Source organism: Rhinatrema bivittatum, chromosome 12 (genome assembly GCF_901001135.1).
Source record: "Rhinatrema bivittatum chromosome 12, aRhiBiv1.1, whole genome shotgun sequence".
NCBI classification, from domain to species: Eukaryota; Metazoa; Chordata; class Amphibia; order Gymnophiona; family Rhinatrematidae; genus Rhinatrema; species Rhinatrema bivittatum.
In genome coordinates, this window is record NC_042626.1 from 48,677,753 (window position 1) to 48,696,756 (window position 19,004).

The window sequence follows — 19,004 nt, forward strand, 5'->3', positions numbered from 1 at the left end:
TTGTGGTGGCACAGTGAATATACACAAAAAGAAAAAATAATGATACTGAAGTGAAGGGTGAAGCAAGGTGCAGGAGTGACAGTAATGAAGTGAGAAGTACTGAAGGGAAAGGAAGGAAGAGGAGCCAGTGCAGTTGCTGGAAAAGCTGCCATGAAAATGCACCTCAGAGAAACGAAGTCACAATGCAGGAAAAGGCAAGTTGAATCTTCAGATCCAGTGCAGGAGAACTCAGCATGACAAGAATCCAAAGCATATCAGCAGATTGTGATTTCTACCATTACAGATGGGCAATAGCATCTGCTAGACAAAACGAGCACGTTGTTGTATGTGCAGGCCCTGCTTAGTACATGTATACCATTTAAATAATTTTGTCCCCAGGAAATAACAGAATGACAGCAATGACTGAAGAGGTTTACCATTCATATTGTAACTTAAAAGGAAACTTTGAAAGCAAGCACATTTGATTGTCCACAGCTTTGCTGTAATAGAATAGTTATATAGGAATAGCAAGGCATGTCACCCATTTAAACTGCTAAAATACACCATGCACTCACGGCTCACAGAAAATAGCAGGATAGGAAAAAAAAAAGTTCAACCCTCCATTTATTTTTATAGCAACAAGTCACTTCAGGATATGTCGTCGTCTTCTACTATTTCACATCTCAAGTGACCAAAGGTACTCCCACCCTCAATCCTGTGTTGCCATTTCAATATGCATGAGGTATATCAATGCAGTAAACCAGCACATACTCCTCTGTGTCTTACCGCTATCACCAATCACATTCAGCAGGCAGTAACTAGTCGCGGAATTTCACATCATCAGTTAAGCAGAGTTGCTTATCTGTAACAGGTGTTCTTCTAGGACAGAAGGATGTTAGTCCTCACACATGGGTGAAATCAACAGATGGAGCCCGGCACGAAAAACTTCTGTCAAAGTTTCTAGAACTTTGACTGGCACACTGAGCATGCCCAGCATGCCACTATCCCCACGTCCATGCGGGGTCCCTCTTCAGTCTTGTTACATAGAATTCCAGAAAAATAAAATAATAAACACCGAAGAAACCCAATCTATGGGGTGGCGGGCGGGTTTCATGAGGACTAACATCCTGCTCTCCTAGGAGAACACCTGTTTCAGGTAAGCAACTCTGCTTTCTTCTAGGATAAACAGGATGGTAGTCCTCACACATGGGTGACTATGTAGCTACATGATTCTCCCAACTATAAGGAGTTAGCACTTAAGAGGTGCCAACATGCACAACAAACCGTGCTGCTACATCCTGGGAGACAGCCTGAATCCAACCCCAGGGCCTAAGGTAGGCAGAGTTAGGTTTCACAATTGAAAAAGATTACGGAGGACCGACTGACCAAAACTGCTGTCATGTCGACCGTCCTTATCCAGGCAGTAGTGTGCAGTGTAAGTAGGAGAGAACTCCAGGTCGCAGCCCTGCAGATCTCACCCATGGGCACCCATACATAAGTAGGCAACTGACGCGGCCATAGCACGTACAGAATGAGCCTTAAATGGCCACCAAGCTGCAGTCCTGCCTATGCGTAGCAGAATGAAATACAATCTGTCAACCAGTTCGAGAAGGTCTGCTTGGATACTGCAACTCCGAGTCAATTTTTGTCAAACAAGACAAAGAGTTGTATGGATTGCCTATGGCCCACCATATGCTCTAGATAAAAGGCTAGGGCCCTTTTGCAGTCCAGGGTGTGCAGAGCCCGCTCGCCCTGGTGTGAATGCGGCTTTGGAAAAAAGGTGGGTAGGACTATAGACTGACTGAGATGGAAGTCCGTCACCACCTTAGGAAGTAACTTAGGATGCGTACACAGAACCATCTTATCATGAAAAAATATTATATAAGGTGGGTCCAACACTAGAGCCTGAAGGTCGCTGACCCTGCATGCAGAGGTGACTGCAACCAGGAAGATAACCTTCCAGGGTAGATACTTCAGGTCACAACACCACAGGGACTCAAATGGGGCTCTCATCAAGTAGGCCAAGACCACATTGAGTTCCCACAATACTGCTGGTGGCTTAATCGGAGGCTTGACCTGTAGAAGGCCTCGCATGAAGCACCCCACCAGCGGCTGTGTTCAGATGGGTGAGCCATCCACCCCACGGTGGTAGGCCCCAATAGCACTGAGATGGACCCTCATGGAGGTGGTCTTCAGACCAGTCTCAGAGAGATGCAACAAGCAGTCCAGGACTTACAAGGTGGAACAAGAGAACAAGTCCAACCTATGTCCCTCGCACAAGACTGAGAACTTCTTCCACTTCAGACTGAAAGATTTTCTAGTGGAAGGTTTCCTGGACTCCACCAGGATCTGAGATACCCCTTCTGAAAGGTCCAGGGCCGGCAAGATCATCCTTTCAACATCCAAGCCGTAAGAGCTAAGGCCCAGAGGTTGGGATGGTGTAGCCTGCCCTGATCCTGTGTGATCAGGTCTGGGGAGGTCCTCAGACTGATCAGCATCTGGAAGGAGAGATCCTGCAGAAGGGGGAACCAGATCTGCCGTGGCCAATAGGGCACGATTAGGATCATGATTCCCCGATCCTGTTGAAGCTTCAGGAGACTTCGACACTAGTGGAAGCGGTGGGTATGCATACAGGAGGCCGATGCCCCAAAGGTGGGCGAGACATCTGATGTTGGTCTGGTGTAGCAATCCACCTTCACGTTGCAAGGGGAAGCAAAGAGATCGAGATCTGGGGTCCCCCAGAGGCAGAAGATTTGTTCCGCAACCTCCTGTTTGAGGGACCATTCGTGGGGGCGAAATGATCGACTCAGAACGTCCGCTGTCACATTCTGTGCTCGCTGCAAGTACATGGCACGAAGAATTATGCCCTGGGACAATGCCCAGGACCAGATCTGGACCACTTCCTGACAGAGGAGGAAAGACTCCATGCCTCCTTGCTTGTTCAGGAACCACATTGCCACCTGGCTGTCAGTTTGAATCAAAACTACCTTGTTGGTGAGGCGATCCCGGAAGGCCCACAGAGCATACTGGATCGTATGGAGCTCCAGGAAGTTTATCTGACATTACCCTTCCTGACCCTGAGTGCAGAGATTTGCAACATGAGCTCCCCAACCCAGGTGAGAGGCATCACTAGTGAGGGTGATCTGCGGGGACGGAACCTGAAAAGGTATCCCTACTTCCAGATTGGATTGGGCCTCCCACCACGATAAGGACTCCCAAAGTGGTGGTGTGATGCTGATGTATACCCGAAAGTCTTGGGTGGCCTGACGCCACTGGGACCATAAGGTCCACTGTGCCATGCACATGTGCAGCTGAGCAAAGGGCGTAACATGGACTGTTGCCGCCATGTGGTCCAGCAAGCGCAGCATCTTGTGCACCAAGGTCCAGGGACTCCGAGAGATTGCCCCCACCAGGGACAAAAGAGTTAGCGCCCGGTTCCGGGGCAAAAATGCCTTGGCTTGGTACATATCGAACCTGGCCCCAATGAAGTCCAGCTGTAGGGATGGAACCAGCTGGGACTTCTGGTAGTTGATCAGAAACCCCCACGGTCTCCAAAATTCAGATGGAGGACTGGAGAGACTGCAAGGCATCAGGCCTGATGTCGCTCTTGATGAGCACCTGCTTCTTTCTGAGGTAAGCACTTACCACCACTAGGCACTTTGTGAAAACGCGGGGTGCAGACGCTAGGCCGAAGGGTAGTACCCAATACTGGAAGTGTTTGTCTCCCACCAAGAATTAGAGGTACCTCCGATGGTTGGGAGAGATGGCAATGTGAGCGTAAGCATCCTTTAAGCCGAGGGAGTAAAGCCAGTCCCCCTTCCATAGGAAAGGGATCAAGGCCCCCAGAGAAGCCATTTTGAACCATTCCCATGCAAAGAATCTGATCAAAGCCCTCAGGTCCAGGATACGATGGAAGGGTCTTGTTTTCTTGGGAATCAGAAAATACCTGGAATAGAACCCAGTGCCTCGTTGACTTAGCAGTATGGATTCGACAGCTCAAGCTGTTATAAAGGCAGAGAGTTCTACTCGCAGTATCTGCTGAGTTGCCGAAAACCCCCATGAGGGGCACGGAGGGGATTTCGGGGGGACTCTGCGAAAGTCCAGTCTGTACCCCCGACAAACGATGGATAGGATCCACTGGTCCAAAGTGATTACCCGCCAGCAGCCTGCAAAGAACTGCAGGCAGCCTCCAAAAGGAGGGTCATTCATTGTGGGGACAGGCTGCTGGCCTAAACTCCCTCCCAATCAGTCAAAACCCCGTGATGGGGCTCTGCTGCGAGGATGGTTGTGGCCGAGGGGTGCGCAGTTGTCCTAGGCCTAGACCCCGAAGGCATCAGGAGCCCTAAAGGTATGGGTGCCGCCACCGGTGGTCCCGCAGGCACTGAGGGGTGCACCAGTGTCAACGGCACTGCAGGTACCGGACGCACCGAGGGAATCGGGGGGGCCCACTGGCACCGAACCTGACAGTCCTTCCTCATTGGAGGAATCGGCTACCTGAACAGCCTCCGGTAGAGGCCGCTTCAGTGCCCTTGTGGCATCAAGGATGGCCGGGGTACCGGAATGGATTGCGTTGGCAAGGCACCAAGCAGTAAATCCAGTCACTCTTTCAAGGGAACAAGCATCGATGGAGCTGGCTCCGGCAGCAGCTCTTAAAGAACCGGCGGTTCGATGCTTTGTAGAGCTTGACTGACTGCCAACCGTACATGGCGCTCCAACTCCTCCTCAAATGCTGATGACGAGAGGACAGCTTGAGGAGGAGGAGGTGGAACCGAATCTCCTTGTGAACCCCGAGGGGGATCAATGCCCACCACAAAAACCGGTGGGGATCGCCTCGGGCCTTCAGTCTTGATGGAGGGTGGAGCCTCCTCGGACTGGGGCCCACTTCGGGCATAACTCGGTCGTTGCCAATGCCTTCCTGAGCCTGAAGCCATGAGAAGATGGCTATCAATGGCAATGTTTTCTCGACTTCTCCCGATGCTTGGCCCGGTCCTTCCCCAGAGCGAGGATGACAGCAAAGGTCCGGACCTGGAATGAGAAGAAATAGAAAGTGGACAATCCACCATGCCCAGTTCCACCAGAAAACCTGGTGGTGGAGAAGACAACACGGGAGCAGGGGTCGCCGACTCACGTCCCTGGGGCATTGATGCCCCCTGATGCCAACATTGAGGGCTCTGACAATTTGGCGCTGAAAAGTTTAGCAAATGTTGCTTACCTGATGTAACAGGTGTTCTCACAGGACAGCAGGATGTTAGTCCTCACAAATGGGGTGACATCGAGGATGGAGCCCACCACGGAAAACTTCTGTCAAAGTTTAAACAGAACTTTGACTGGCCCCTACTGGGCATGCCCAGTAAGGCACTGACCCTGCAGCCAGCAGGGGTCTCCCTTCAGTCTGATATTCAAAGCTACAGGCAGTGCCTAGAAAGTAAAAATAAAACGAACCCAACACCGCGGGGAGGCGGGCGGGTTTCGTGAGGACTAACATCCTGCTGTCCTGTGAGAACACCTGTTACATCAGGTAAGCAACATTTGCTTTCTCACAGGACAAGCAGGATGGTTGTCCTCACAAATGGGTAAGTACCGAGCTGAGGATGTCCCGACTTGCACCAAATGTACCCAACGGTGTGCAGCAGGCACAACAACTGAGGAGAATTTGGGAAAGGGCATCCGCACCCTACCGGGCAGGTGGAAGGGTGTTGGTACATCAGGTTGGAAAAAGGTTACGCAAGACCGACTGGCCAAAGATGGAGTCCTGTCTTCCAGCCTTGTCCAAACAATAATGGGCTGCAAAAGTATGGAGAGAACTCCAGGTTGCAGCTTTGCAGATGTCCGGAAGCGGCACCGATCGAAGGTGTGCCACTGACGTCGCCATGGCCCTCACAGAGTGTGCTTTAACACGGTCTTGAAAAGGAATGCCAGCTTGCTCATAGCAAAAAGAAATGCAGTCCGCCAACCAGGAAGAAAGAGCCTGCTTACCAACAGGTTGTCCCAATTTATTAGGATGGAAAGAGACAAATAATTGAGTGCTCTTCCTGTGGGAAACTGTACGGTCTAGGTAAAAAGCTAGAGCCCGTTTACAGTCTAGGGTATGCAGGGTCTGCTCTCCAGAGTTGGAGTGGGGCCTGGGAAAAAAGATAGGTAGTACGATAGATTGATTGATATGAAACTCCGAAACTACCTTAGGTAAAAATTTAGGGTGAGTGCGGAGTACCGCCCGGTCCTGCAGGAGCTTAGTGTAAGGCGGATAGGTAACTAGGGCCTGTAATTCACTAACCCTGCGAGCTGAAGTAACAGCCAAAAGGAATAACACTTTCCAAGTGAGATATTTCAAGTCACAGGAGTGCAGAGGTTCGAAAGGAGGTTTCATTAGACGACCAAGAACCAGGTTAAGGTCCCAGGATGGGGCCGGAGGACGCAAGGGTGGCTTTAGATGGAGTAAGCCCTTAAGAAAGCGTGTTACTAGGGGTTGTACTGAAATAGGATTACCCCCAATACCCTTATGGAAGGCGGCTACCGCACTGACATGCATTCTGATAGAAGAGGTTTTAAGACCTGATTCAGAGAGATGCCATAAATAGTCCAAGAATTTGGAGATTGGACAGGAAAGGGGATCAAGGGACTGAGAAGTGCACCATGATGTGTACCTTTTCCATTTGTATGAGTAAGACTTTCTTGTGGAAGGCTTTCGTGAAGCTATCAGGACTCGAGAAACGGAATCCGAAAGGTTAAATGGTTGAAGGACTAACCTTTCAACATCCATGCCGTCAGGGACAAGGCTTGGAGGTTGGGATGGAGGAGGCATCCGTCGTTTTGAGTGAGCAGATGCGGGTCCATTCCCAGAGGAATGTGCCTGCGGATGGAGAGATCCTGGAGTATTGGAAACCATACTTGGCGTGGCCAGTAAGGTGCTATCAGGATCATGGTTCCTCCGTCCTGGCGTAGCTTCACAAGAGTCTTTGACACAAGAGGAAGTGGAGGGAATGCATAGAGCAGACCGGTTGTCCACTTGAGGGAGAATGCATCCCTCGGCCGAGAGTGCTGGCTCCGAATGAGAGAGCAGTAATCGTCCACTTTGTGGTTCTGAGGGGACGCAAAGAGGTCTATGCGGGGAGAACCCCACTTGTGAAACAGAGAGGTCGCTACCAGAGGATCGAGTGACCACTCGTGTGGGTGGAAGACTCGGCTCAGCTGGTCTGCCAATACATTGTCTACTCCCGGCAGGTAAGTGGCCCTGAGGTACATGGAGTGGGAGAGGGCTTCCGCCCAGATCTGCGCAGCTTCCTGACACAGAAGGAAGGAGCCTGTGCCTCCCTGCTTGTTTATGTACCACATGGCCACTTGGTTGTCCGTCTGGATTAAGATTATCTGATGAAAGAGATGATCTTTGAAAGTGCGGAGCGCATAGCGGATTGCTCGAAGTTCCAGGAAATTTATCTGGTGTTCGGCTTCCTCTTTGGACCATAACCCTTGGGTTTGAAAGTCGTCCACATGGGCTCCCCAACCGATGTGAGAAGCGTCGGTGGTTAGGATTACTTGCGGATCCGGTGGAAGAAAAGGTAAGCCCTGAAGGAGGTTGACCTGAGTCGTCCACCAGGTTAAGGATAGGCGCAGCGCTTGTGTGACTGTGACTATGGAGGACAGAGGCTGAAAAGCTTGAATCCATTGGTGTCGTAGAGTCCATTGTGTTACTCTCATGGCTAGTCGGGTCATGGGAGTGACTTGAACCGAGGATGCCATGTGTCCTAGGAGAATGAGGAACTGGCGAGCCGTAGCAGTGTTCTGAGACTGGAGCTGGCGAGCCAGGGACATTAGGGTGTGGACCCTCTGAAGTGGAAGGTAAGCCTTTGCCTGTAAGGTGTCCAAGTCTGCTCCAATGAAGAATAAGGTTTGAGACGGGACTAAGCAAGATTTCTCGTAATTGACAAGAAACCCTAAGGAAAGGAGTGTTTGAATTGTCAATTTTAGGGAGGATTGAGCTATCTGTTGGGTGGAGGCCCTGATTAGCCAATCGTCCAGGTAGGGGTAGACGTGGACACCTTCCTTCCTTAAGAATGCTGCTACCACCACGAGACATTTGGTAAAGACTCGTGGGGCAGAAGCCAGACCGAAAGGTAGGACACGGTATTGATAATGGTCGTGGCCTACGAGAAACCGCAGATATTTGCGATGGGATTGTGTGATCGCAATGTGGGTATAAGCGTCCTTGAGGTCGAGAGAGCACAGCCAATCCCCTCTTTGTAGCAGAGGGAGCAGTGCGCCTAGGGTTACCATTTTGAACTTCTCTTTTTGAAGGTATTTGTTGAGGGCTCGAAGGTCCAAAATGGGACGTAGTCCCCCTGATTTCTTTGGTATTAGGAAGTATCTGGAATAGAATCCCTTGCCTCGTTGAGAGGGAGGAACGGGTTCTATAGCATTTGATTGCAGAAGAAGAGACACTTCCTGTTGTAATTGAGCCAAATGGGTGGATAGACTCCACGCTTGAAGAGGCGGGGAGTCTGCCGGAAGAGTTATGAAGTTGAGGTGGTAACCCTGTGCGATAATTGTTAGCACCCACTGATCTGAGGTGATCTGCAACCAAGGTTGTAGAAAATGGTACAGTCGACCTCCTACAGGAATGTCTGGAAGAGGGGTTTGGCATGTGTTCCCTACAAGGGAGTCAAAGGCCAGCCGCAGGCCCCGGTGGAGGGGCTACAGTAGGCCTTTGTTTCCTAGGCTGACGCGGCTGAGGCCTAGTAGAGGATCGAGCTGGACGAGGCCTGGCCGATGGAGGGTAGTAACGGCGTGGCCGAAAGAACGACTTCTTAGAGTCCTTCTTAAGTGGTTGTTTGGAAGAAACCTCAGACGGAACAGAAGAAAGTTGTTTCAACGTCTCGTGGTGATCTTTTAATTCAGCTACAATTTGCTGAATTTGTTCCCCAAACAAATTGTCCCCTAAGCAGGGTAAATCCGCTAAACGATCCTGGACTTCTGGGCGAAGGTTGGATGATTTTAACCAAGCCCAACGTCTGGCCGAAATGGCAGTAGCTGAAACCTTTGTGGAGGCATCAAAGATGTCATAAGCCGTTCTGATCTCGTGCTTCCCTGCTTCAAACCCTTTGTTAAGAAGGGCCTGAAGCTGTGGCTGATATTGTTCAGGTAATGTGTCAGCAAAATCTTGCATCTGTTTAAGGATGGCTCTGTTATATTGCGTCATGTAGAGTTGATATGAGGCTATGCGAGAAATCAGCATAGCTCCATGGTACACTTTCCGTCCCACACTGTCCAGGAATTTATTGTCCTTGACCGGCGGAGTGGAGGAGTGTGGCTTTAGACGCTTGGCCTTTCTTTGTGCGGACTCAACCACAACAGAGCGATGATCCAGTTGAGGCTTTTGAAAGCCTGGTGCTGACTGGACGAGGTATGTGGAGTCAGCCTTCTTGTTAACTGGTGATACAGATGAAGGAGATTCCCAGTTTTTCTTTAAGAGATCGAGAAACACCTGGTGAATGGGGATGGAAGCGATGATTTTTGGAGCATCCAAAAATTGAAGCAGTTCCATCATCTGGTGTCTGTCATCGGTCTCAGATTGCAGCTGAAAAGGTACAATTTCGGACATCTCCTTTACAAAATTAATAAAGGAGAGATCCTCTGGAGGAGATCTTTTTCTACTCTCTGTAGGAGAAGGAGGTGATGGTAAATCTGTGTCAGAAGATGTATCATCACCCCAGGTATCATAGGGATCACTTGGGGGTTGAAGCCCCGATGGACCAGGTTGAGGATCCAAAGGCATCGAAGGAAACCTTGGAGGAACCGGTGGTACTATCGGTACTGGGAACGGCATCGAGGGTTTCGGTACTGCCGATGGAGTCGGTGCCGGTCTTGGAACCGATGGAGTCAAAGGATAAATCGGTGGAGTTCGAGAAGGCACCGATGGGACCGCCCCGGAAGGGGGAATCAGGAACGGTGTTTCTCCCGCCGATGAAAATCCAGTCGGAGACGATGGCGCTGTCGGTGCTACTGGAATCATCGATGGAAGGGCATGTACAAGTGCCTCCATACGTTGTAGTAGCGGTGCCAGCGCTTCCACCAAAGGTTCGGTGGTCGGTTCCTTCCTCGGTGGCGGAGTCGGTGCCGGGGTCGATGCCGGTGGCGGTGCCGGAATCGGTGCCGGAGACGGTGCCAATGGAGGTTGGAATCTTTGCATCGCTTTCTCGATGGCCTCCTGGACCAGCCGGTCCAGTTCTGCCCGGAGACCAGGGGTAACAATACCCGGCTCGACGGGAGAGGGAGGCTGAGGCAGAGCCGGAGGGACCACCGTAACCGGTGGGATCACGGCTCCCACACCCCGAGAGGGTGAGGGTTTCCTCGATGCCTGCGAACGAGACGTGGACGGTGCCAAGTCTGATCGAGGCCTCTTAGTCGGTGGCTCGGCTTGTTCAGAGGTCGATAACTGTGGATCCTCGACAGGCCGAGACTTGTGCCGTCGATGGCGATGCTTGTCCTTCCGGTCTCCTCGCCCATCCGGGGAGGGGACAGGAGTCGACGGCCGAGAAGTCATCGATGGTGGACGGTCACCGGAGGGTTGACGATGGTGGTGCAACTTCGACGGTGCCGGTTCCGATGACGTCGATGCTATCGATGGCGTTGGGGTGGGTGCATGGAAGAGGAGCCCCATCTTCTCCATCCTGGCTTTGCGACCCTTCGGTGTCATTAGGGCACATTTGGTGCAAGTCAGGACATCATGCTCACTTCCCAAACACAAAACACAAACCCTATGGGGGTCAGTGATTGACATAGTCCGGGTACAATCCGGGCATCGACGGAACCCCGTCGCCATGGCTTAAGGCCAAATTTAGTCGCGGGCTCGGTAATTGCCAACAGGCCTCAAGGGCCAAATTCGACGGTAGTCGAAGAAAAAAGGCAAAAAACTTACCGGTTTCCGCGGAGGTGACAAAAATTTGTCGAAGGGAGACCCCTGAGGGGCAAATTTTCTTCGGAAAGAAAAATACCGAATTCCTGTCAGGAACGTGGTAAGAGAGCTCCTTTCACCGCGTGGCAACTGCTGCGCGGAAAAAAAAAGACTGAAGGGAGACCCCTGCTGGCTGCAGGGTCAGTGCCTTACTGGGCATGCCCAGTAGGGGCCAGTCAAAGTTCTGTTTAAACTTTGACAGAAGTTTTCCGTGGTGGGCTCCATCCTCGATGTCACCCCATTTGTGAGGACAACCATCCTGCTTGTCCTGTGAGAAATCCATCTTGTCAAGACCTGCGCAACAGCCCTTCGGAGTTATCTGGGCACAGAAGGCGCATCCCTGGATGTCGTGCATTGCCCCCAGGTACAAAATACAGACCTTGTGGGGTTCTATGATGGACATGTCCGGGGGCACTGGCGAAAACCAGATGATACCATGGGAAAAAGAACCCGGCACGCGGTCGATGGCTGGCGGATACCGGGAAAGGGACCCCTCGGTAATCGACCGTGAACAACATAAAAACTTACCGCGACACCTAACCACTAATCCCAGGAGACAGAGGGACCAAGCATGACTGGGAAAAATGGAAAGAAATACTTTTCCACAAAATAAGCCACGAGCTCAACAGCAGCGATGCGAGCCTCATGGAAAAAAAGAGACTGAAGAGAGACCCCGTGTGGACATGTGGATAGTGGCATGCTGGGCATGCTCAGTGTGCTGAAGTTCTAGAAACATTAACAGAAGTTTTCTGTCCTCACACATGATGTCACCCATGTGTGAGGACTACCATACTGCTTGTCCTAGGAGTAAAAAAGAAACTAATTTTGTTTAAACAGGGGCCCTTGTATTTACCTCCATCAGTTAACTGCCATTGCCTTGGGATATCTATCAGTGCAGGCAATTACTTCATAAAAGTGCCTTCTGCTATGCTGCAGTCTAGCTTAATCATAAACCTCATGGATGCATCTTAGGCTGGGAATACTGAGTGGATTGAACCTATATTTCTGTTTACTTCAGAGGTCACCCATTACCTTACTGGTAGGAATCTTGGAAGTACATAAAATGCTCACCACTATAATTCTTTTCTTTCCTTTTTCTTTCTTTTTTTTTTTTATTGGTCTGGAGGTTTCCACCTGCTCCTTTCGGGTTTCTATCTCAGTCATTACTAGGGCTTGGGATCTTGCTCTATAAGCCTTCATTTTCAGCTACCAGAAGATTATTTCTCCTATTTGATATCCCCTCCCAACTTACTTAGCCCAGTGATTACAATGAGTCCATGGCTGGGAGATCTCCCTCTGGAGCCCTCCAATTGTGGACTCTACATTCGGCCACTATATGTTGACATTCTGCAATTGGTAGGACTCCCTCCCCTTGGGCTGGGAATGCTATCTCTGCGTAGTTCCCAGTCCTCGCTGACCTGGGAAGTGAAAGATCTAAGCCAGAAATCAAACCTAGATCCCGCCACATAACAGTACTCAGCATTATCACTGAGTGCCCTAACCAATCCTCATTATTGTTTCTAAAATAGTTTTAAATTTAAGCAATTAATTTTTGGTGCACTGTAAGCAGTGGAATGCCTCACGTGTCTGACCCTGTCCATCTGTTGTTTTTTATCTGTGCATGTGCAAAATGTTACACTCTTAACTTTCAGAGTTAGATGTGTAATTATAAATGGACATGAACAAACACAAGCCCATTTTGAAAACTTAACACTCAGCGTAAAGAATGCCTTTGGAGATTTGGAGTACTGCATCAAGTACACCTTTCCAATCTTGTTAAACTTATTTTTAAATTTCAAAAACAGAGAGTGAGATTTATAACAGTAATAATGACCTCTAGGGCTGGGCATTTGCTATTGCTCTGGCATTTCTGCAGGCCTTCAACTCCTACCACATAGGTAAATACCCTCCATATTGGTCATTATTACATAATTTATATGATTACACCATGGATTATTAATAACCTAGTGACTCTGGCTACCAGTAAAGAGCACATTATGAACCACTTGTTCTTCTCTTAAACTGAGCACTTTCCTTTGTTTTTTGCAGGTCAGAACTCTGTTTTTAGACCTGCATATTTTCACCCTGGAAGGACAAAAGAAACACCATAAATAAAGTAAAGTTGCTTACCTGTTAACAGGTGCTCTCTGTTGAATAGCAGGACAAATCAGCCACCAAGTGGGTGACGACATTATATGGCACTGACATGGAATGTGCTCTCTCAAAGTTCAGCAGCACCTAGAAGCCTTTTCTGAGCATGTACAAGTGTTCCTGTGCTGCCGTTGGCATACAAGTCTCCTCAGTCATTTCACAAGCTAAGCTATGGGGAGGAGGGTAAGACCGTGCGCGAGTGACTTTTCCTGCTGTTCACAGAGAAACTGCTTTCTCCGTGAAGAAGCAGGAACAAATTCAGCCACACAAGTGGGGGAGACTCCCAAGCTGAGGATTGCACTGAAAAAAGTTTTGCCCTTTTGTTAGATAAGGATTGCAAACTGATTGAAAAGGGGACAGGAGAGTTAACATAATATAACATAAGACTGCCATACTGGTTCAGACCAAAGGTCCATCAAGCTATTAGTTAAGACAGGTTCCTAAGAATTTCCTGACTAAAGCTACTGTCTATGCACATACCTGGGAGCTTTTGATTTCCGTTCACCTTAAAATTGTTGTGAACTGGGGGGGGTGGAGGTGACTCTCTTATACATACACACGAACACACTCACATGTTCACTCTCATACACAAACATGCTGATTCTCTCATACGCACACTCCCTTTACTTCTCTCTCTCTTCCATATACATGCCCACTCACTCACACAAGTTCATAACAACTCAGCCTCACACCTGGCTATACCAACTCACTCACACACTCACTCTCAGATACATGCTCATTCATTCTTTCTCCCCACCCCAAATTCACCAAGAACAGCAACTATCTCCTCCTCCTTTGGGCTTCTTCCTTCTTCTCCTCTTCTGGGTCCATGGGGCAGCAGTAGTAGCTTCCTCTTCATTCAGGCCCATGGGGTGATGCAGCAGCCTCCTCCTTTGGACCCACGCAATCAACAGGAGATCTCCTTCTGCTTGTGACTGCATGGGCTGCTGCTATTACTGTGTCTTCTGTCGTCCATGAGACGGACTCATCTCCTCCTCATTCTGGGCTGCATGGGGTGCTTCTGCAGCTCATCCAGAGTGCTGCCAATTTATTTAGAATTTTGGAGACTCCAGGCCAAATTCAAAGAGTTCGCAGATATGTCCATTCAAGAATCCTCCTTGAGACAGCAATGTTTGGTAAAAGTGTGTATATAGCAACTAAGTAGCTGCTTTTCAAATACCTTGAATATAAGCGGGGAGATGTACAATTGATGCTGCAGTTACATGTAGCTGATGAGCTTTGCTAGAATATAGTTTTACTGGGGGGGAAGTGACGTCACTCCCTGAACTGGCTGCTTAAGAGAAGAGCTCTAAAATATAGCAGATTCGGCGCAGGATCGCATAGCAAACCCGGCTATATACGCTGTTAGGGGGCTGAGAGTCTCAGGATGGCGCAAAGAAGGAAAGCGAACGATTTAAAATGCTTTTCCTATGACCCGCTGAAATCGCGGCCCGCCAGCGCTGCCTCGGAGGAGGAGGAAGCTCTAGAAAATGGCGGCGATGAGCAGCGGGAGACAGCAGGAACGGAGCTTAAGCAGGCGGAACAAAAGGCGGAACAGCTTCCCCCATCGAGGGGTGACTTCCAAACATGGGTCAGGGACATGAAGGAAGCGATGTCCTCCCTGCAGGGAGAAATTAAGGACGTTATAAGAGAGCTACGCCAGGACCACGAGGTACTCGGAGGCCGGGTGGGGGAGGCAGAGCAGCGAATTGGAGAGATGGAGGATCATCAGGAAGTATTACAAAAAGAAATCCAAACTTTGCAGGCTTCGAACTGTGAGCTGAGATCCTGGGTGGATGACCTAGAGAATAGGTCCCGCCGGGGCAATTTAAGATTCCGGGGGTACCGGAGGAACCGGCCTACGCCGATTGCGCAGCTGTTATAAAAGATATCTGTGAACTGATTTTATACGATAATAATCCCCCAGAAGGGAGCAAAGGGATCATTTTTGACAGAGCACACAGAGCTTTAGCGAGACCAAGGGGGAATATTCCCCAGGATATTATCGTGTGTTTCCATTCATATCAGACAAAGGAAAAAGTGCTCTCCTGCGCCAGACAGAGAAAAGACATTCAATGGCAAGGATACCTGGTGGAAGTTTTCCAGGACTTGTCTGCTCACACTATCAGGAAACGCAGGGAATTTAAGGAGATAGTAGCCACGCTGCGCCAGAGGGAGGTCAAATATAAATGGCTGTTCCCTTTTGGTTTAGCCTTTACCGTGAAGGGCATGGCGGTGCGTGTACAGACGGTGGAGGAAGCTAAGAAAGTATTGATAACTGCGGGATGGCCCGTCATGGCGAATGCGAGGGAATCTTCATCTGAGGAGAGAGACAAGCGGGACACGCTTAATCGCTGGCAAAGGGTCCAATCTGGTGGCAAGCGGCTGCGTCGCAACTCGGGGGGATCAGCGTCTTCTTCAGATCCGCCTCGCTGATATCACCCTCTCGGCTCCTGTTATGGGGGTCCCACATATTCTTTAAATCGCTTCCTGGAAGATTTTGGTTTCCCAGTTCTATGGATCTGCGGCTGATGCCTAGGAGGGCACAGTTTTCTCTCTTACTTTTTTGACAAAGAGATGAGCCCTGGATGGGCAACACATTTCTGGACAAGCAGATGGTGACTCTTTTTGTTCCTTTTCTTTTTATTATCTGTGTAGTTTTCTATATCCTGCATTGAAGTTGTTACTGTTTTACAGTTTGAAATGGTTGTTAAGAGATCGGGCGGGGGTCCCTGGAAGGGACCCCCGCCCTCTGCGCAGTCATTCCCACTTTATACGGAAAGGGGGGGAGGGGGTGAGTGGGGGAGGGAGGGGTACGGGCCTTTTACTAGGTACTAGGGGAGTGGGGAGGTGGGTGGTGAGTGGCAGGGGAGACCGGGATCCTGTAGTTCGCTTTGCCTGGATCAGTCAGAGAGCATATATAGGATGCAATGGCTAGTCATATTAGAGTACTATCTTGGAATGTTAAAGGGTTGCAAACGTATCATAAGCGTAAACGCCTGTTGCAAGATGCAATTAGAGCTAAAACAGATATTTTATTGTGCCAGGAGACACATCTCAGGAAATGCCATGAGAAACTTATGCTATCTCAAGAATTCCCAGTGCAGTATTATGCTGCAGCTACAGTTAGAGGGAAGTATAAAGGGGTTGGTGTCCTTTTTTCCAAACATTTGACAGTTGATGTGCAAACTGTGATCAGGGATCAGGAGGGCAGGTACCTGCTCCTGAAATTTAAGATAGGACACCAGATGTACACATTGGTAAATGTATATGCGCCGAATACAGGTCAAGGTCCTTTTTTCACCCAGATAGTGGCCGTTTTGAGGCAATGGGCTGAGGGCTTGGTACTGATTGGGGGTGATTTTAATATGCCTTGTTACCCCTATTTGGACACCAGCACGGGGAGTTCGGCATATTCGAAAACACATAGACATTGTTTGAAGGCACTAATGAGGGAATGGGAATTGGTGGATATTTGGCGGCATCTACATACCACTGAGAGGGATTATACTTTTTTTTCTGCCACACACAATTCCTATTCGAGAATCGATATGTTTCTTATTGACAGAGGTTTAGTTAATTATGTCAAAGAGACCAGCATTGAGATCCGCACGTGGTAGGATCATGCAGCAATCGGGCTCACTTTGAGGGGGTTAGGGGATGTGGGCGGAGATAAGTTTTGGAAGCTTAATGAAAGCCTTCTAGATGATGAACGGGATGTACTTCGCCTTCGCTCTGATATGATGCAATATTTAGCAGACAACGAAAATGGAGAGGTTTCTCCTATGGGGGTCTGGGACTGTTTCAAGGCAGTAGCCCGGGGCAAGCTGATAGCTCAAGCCACACATGTCAAGAGAGGGAAAGCAGGCGATTTGCTATTCTTCGCAAATTGGGGAAGTTAGAATTATTGAATAAGAGGCACCCGGAGCCGGCTATAGGTCAGCAATTGAAAACGCTGAGGCAGGAACTAGAGCAGCTGGATATGGGCTTAATTGCCCATCATTTGGACAGGGTGAAGCAAGCGGGGAGACTGCTGGCGAGGAGACTAAAGGCCAGAATGGGTATGAATCAGATTCTTAAGATTGTAGATGAGTCAGGACGGCAGCTGACGGAAAATATGGCCATTCGAAAGCGATTTACTGAATTTTACCGCCAACTGTACTCCAAGAGACAAGATATTACGCAGACTGACATCCAGGCGTACCTCTCGGATATTAATCTACCTATGTTGGACGAGGCACGCAGGGATATGGTCAATAAGGACATCACTGAATTTGAGGTGGGCAAGGCCATTCAGGATTTGAAAATGGGGAAGTCCCCGGGAGTCGATGGGTTCTCGGCAGGGTTCTATAAAAAGTTGAAAGATGTGATCATAACGCCACTGACCAAGGCATTTAATTCTTTACTTCGGGGGGGGGGGGGGGGCAAATATCAGCGCACTCCAACAAAGCAGGCATAACTATATTGGCAAAACATGGTAAAAATCCTACGCAATGCGGGTCATATAGGCCAATATCCCTGATCAATCTGGATCTTAAAATTTTGGCTAAGTTCCTGGCTAACAGGCTGGGGGCCGTGGCTCCCTCTCTTATACACCCAGATCAGACCGGATTTGTTCCCGGCAGGTTAGCGGTGGATAATGTGAGACGAGTGCTGGATCTCATCTGGTGGGGTCAGGAACAACAAATGTCAATGGTGCTACTTACGGTCGATGCAGAAAAGGCATTCGACATGGTTCATTGGGACTACTTGGGGGCAGTGCTGGATAAAGTAGGGTTGGGGGGCAACTTTTCCACCTGGATCCAGGCGTTATATAGCAATCCTAATGCTTGTATTAAGGTTAATGGGAGGTATTCTCCAACGTTCCAAATTGAGAGAGGAACTCGACAGGGGTGCCCCTCTCTCGCCCTTATTATTTACACTATATCTGGAACCCTTGGCAGAATCTATTCGGGTTCACACCAAGATCCATGGGTTACATGTACGAGACCAGGAGTATAAGCTTTCTATGTTTGCTGACGATGTTCTCTTTACCCTGTCCAAACCGGAGCAGTCCCTGGAAGGGGTTTTGGCGGAAATGCAGCGTTTTAGTGCTGTATCTGGCTACCGCCTGAATGCTGATAAGTCCGAATTGTTAAATGTATCTGTTCCGGCGGACCAATTCGAGCGTTTACATCAGTTATTCCCATTTAAAGTGGTACACCATTGTCTGAAATATTTAGGGGTTAAAATTAGTCCGAATCTCAGTGCTCTATACCAGCTCAATTATGGGGGCTTATGGCCAAAAATATTACAGGATTTACAGGCGTGGGAGAGGTTGGGGTTGTCGTGGTTAGGCCGTATAGCGACAGTGAAAATGAATATTCTAGCGCGTTTTAATTACCTCTTTCAGACCTTACCTGTAGCTATTTCGACGGAGTCACTCAATATCTGGCAAAGGAAGTTGATGAGATTCATTTGGAGGCATAGACCACCTAGGGTAAGGAGGGCAGTCCTATTCTTGCCCCGACCACGGGGGGGTCTTGGAGTACCATGTTTACTATGGTACTATGTGGCTGCACAAATGAGGGCGGCTATACATTGGCACACTAATGGGGAGGGGAAGAGATGGGTATGGCTGGAGAGAGACCTAGTTGGGGGGGGAGGACCAGGTGCATATATGTGGCTTCGGAAAAAGGACAGACCAACCCTTCAGTGGGAGATACCTACGGTGCACATACTTTAACTCTATGGGATGCCTGGAAGTCTAGGTTGGTGGGACACCGCCAATATTTTTATAGTTCGCCCATCTTTTTTCACAAAGGATTTCCCCCTGGCCAGTCGGTGGGGGTGGCTAAGAGGTGGGTTGCAGGGGGGTGTACGACTCTGGGACAGGTTTTCAATGGTGGTGTATATAGAGACTTTTCTGAATTAAGGTCCCAGTACG

At 49.3% G+C, this 19,004-nt stretch overlaps 1 protein-coding gene across 3 annotated transcripts in view; it reads right to left on the minus strand.

Moving 5' to 3' along the window:
* Window positions 1-19,004, minus strand: part of MAPT (microtubule associated protein tau) — a 405,891-nt gene that overhangs the window by 21,677 nt on the left and 365,210 nt on the right. The window lies entirely within an intron of this gene.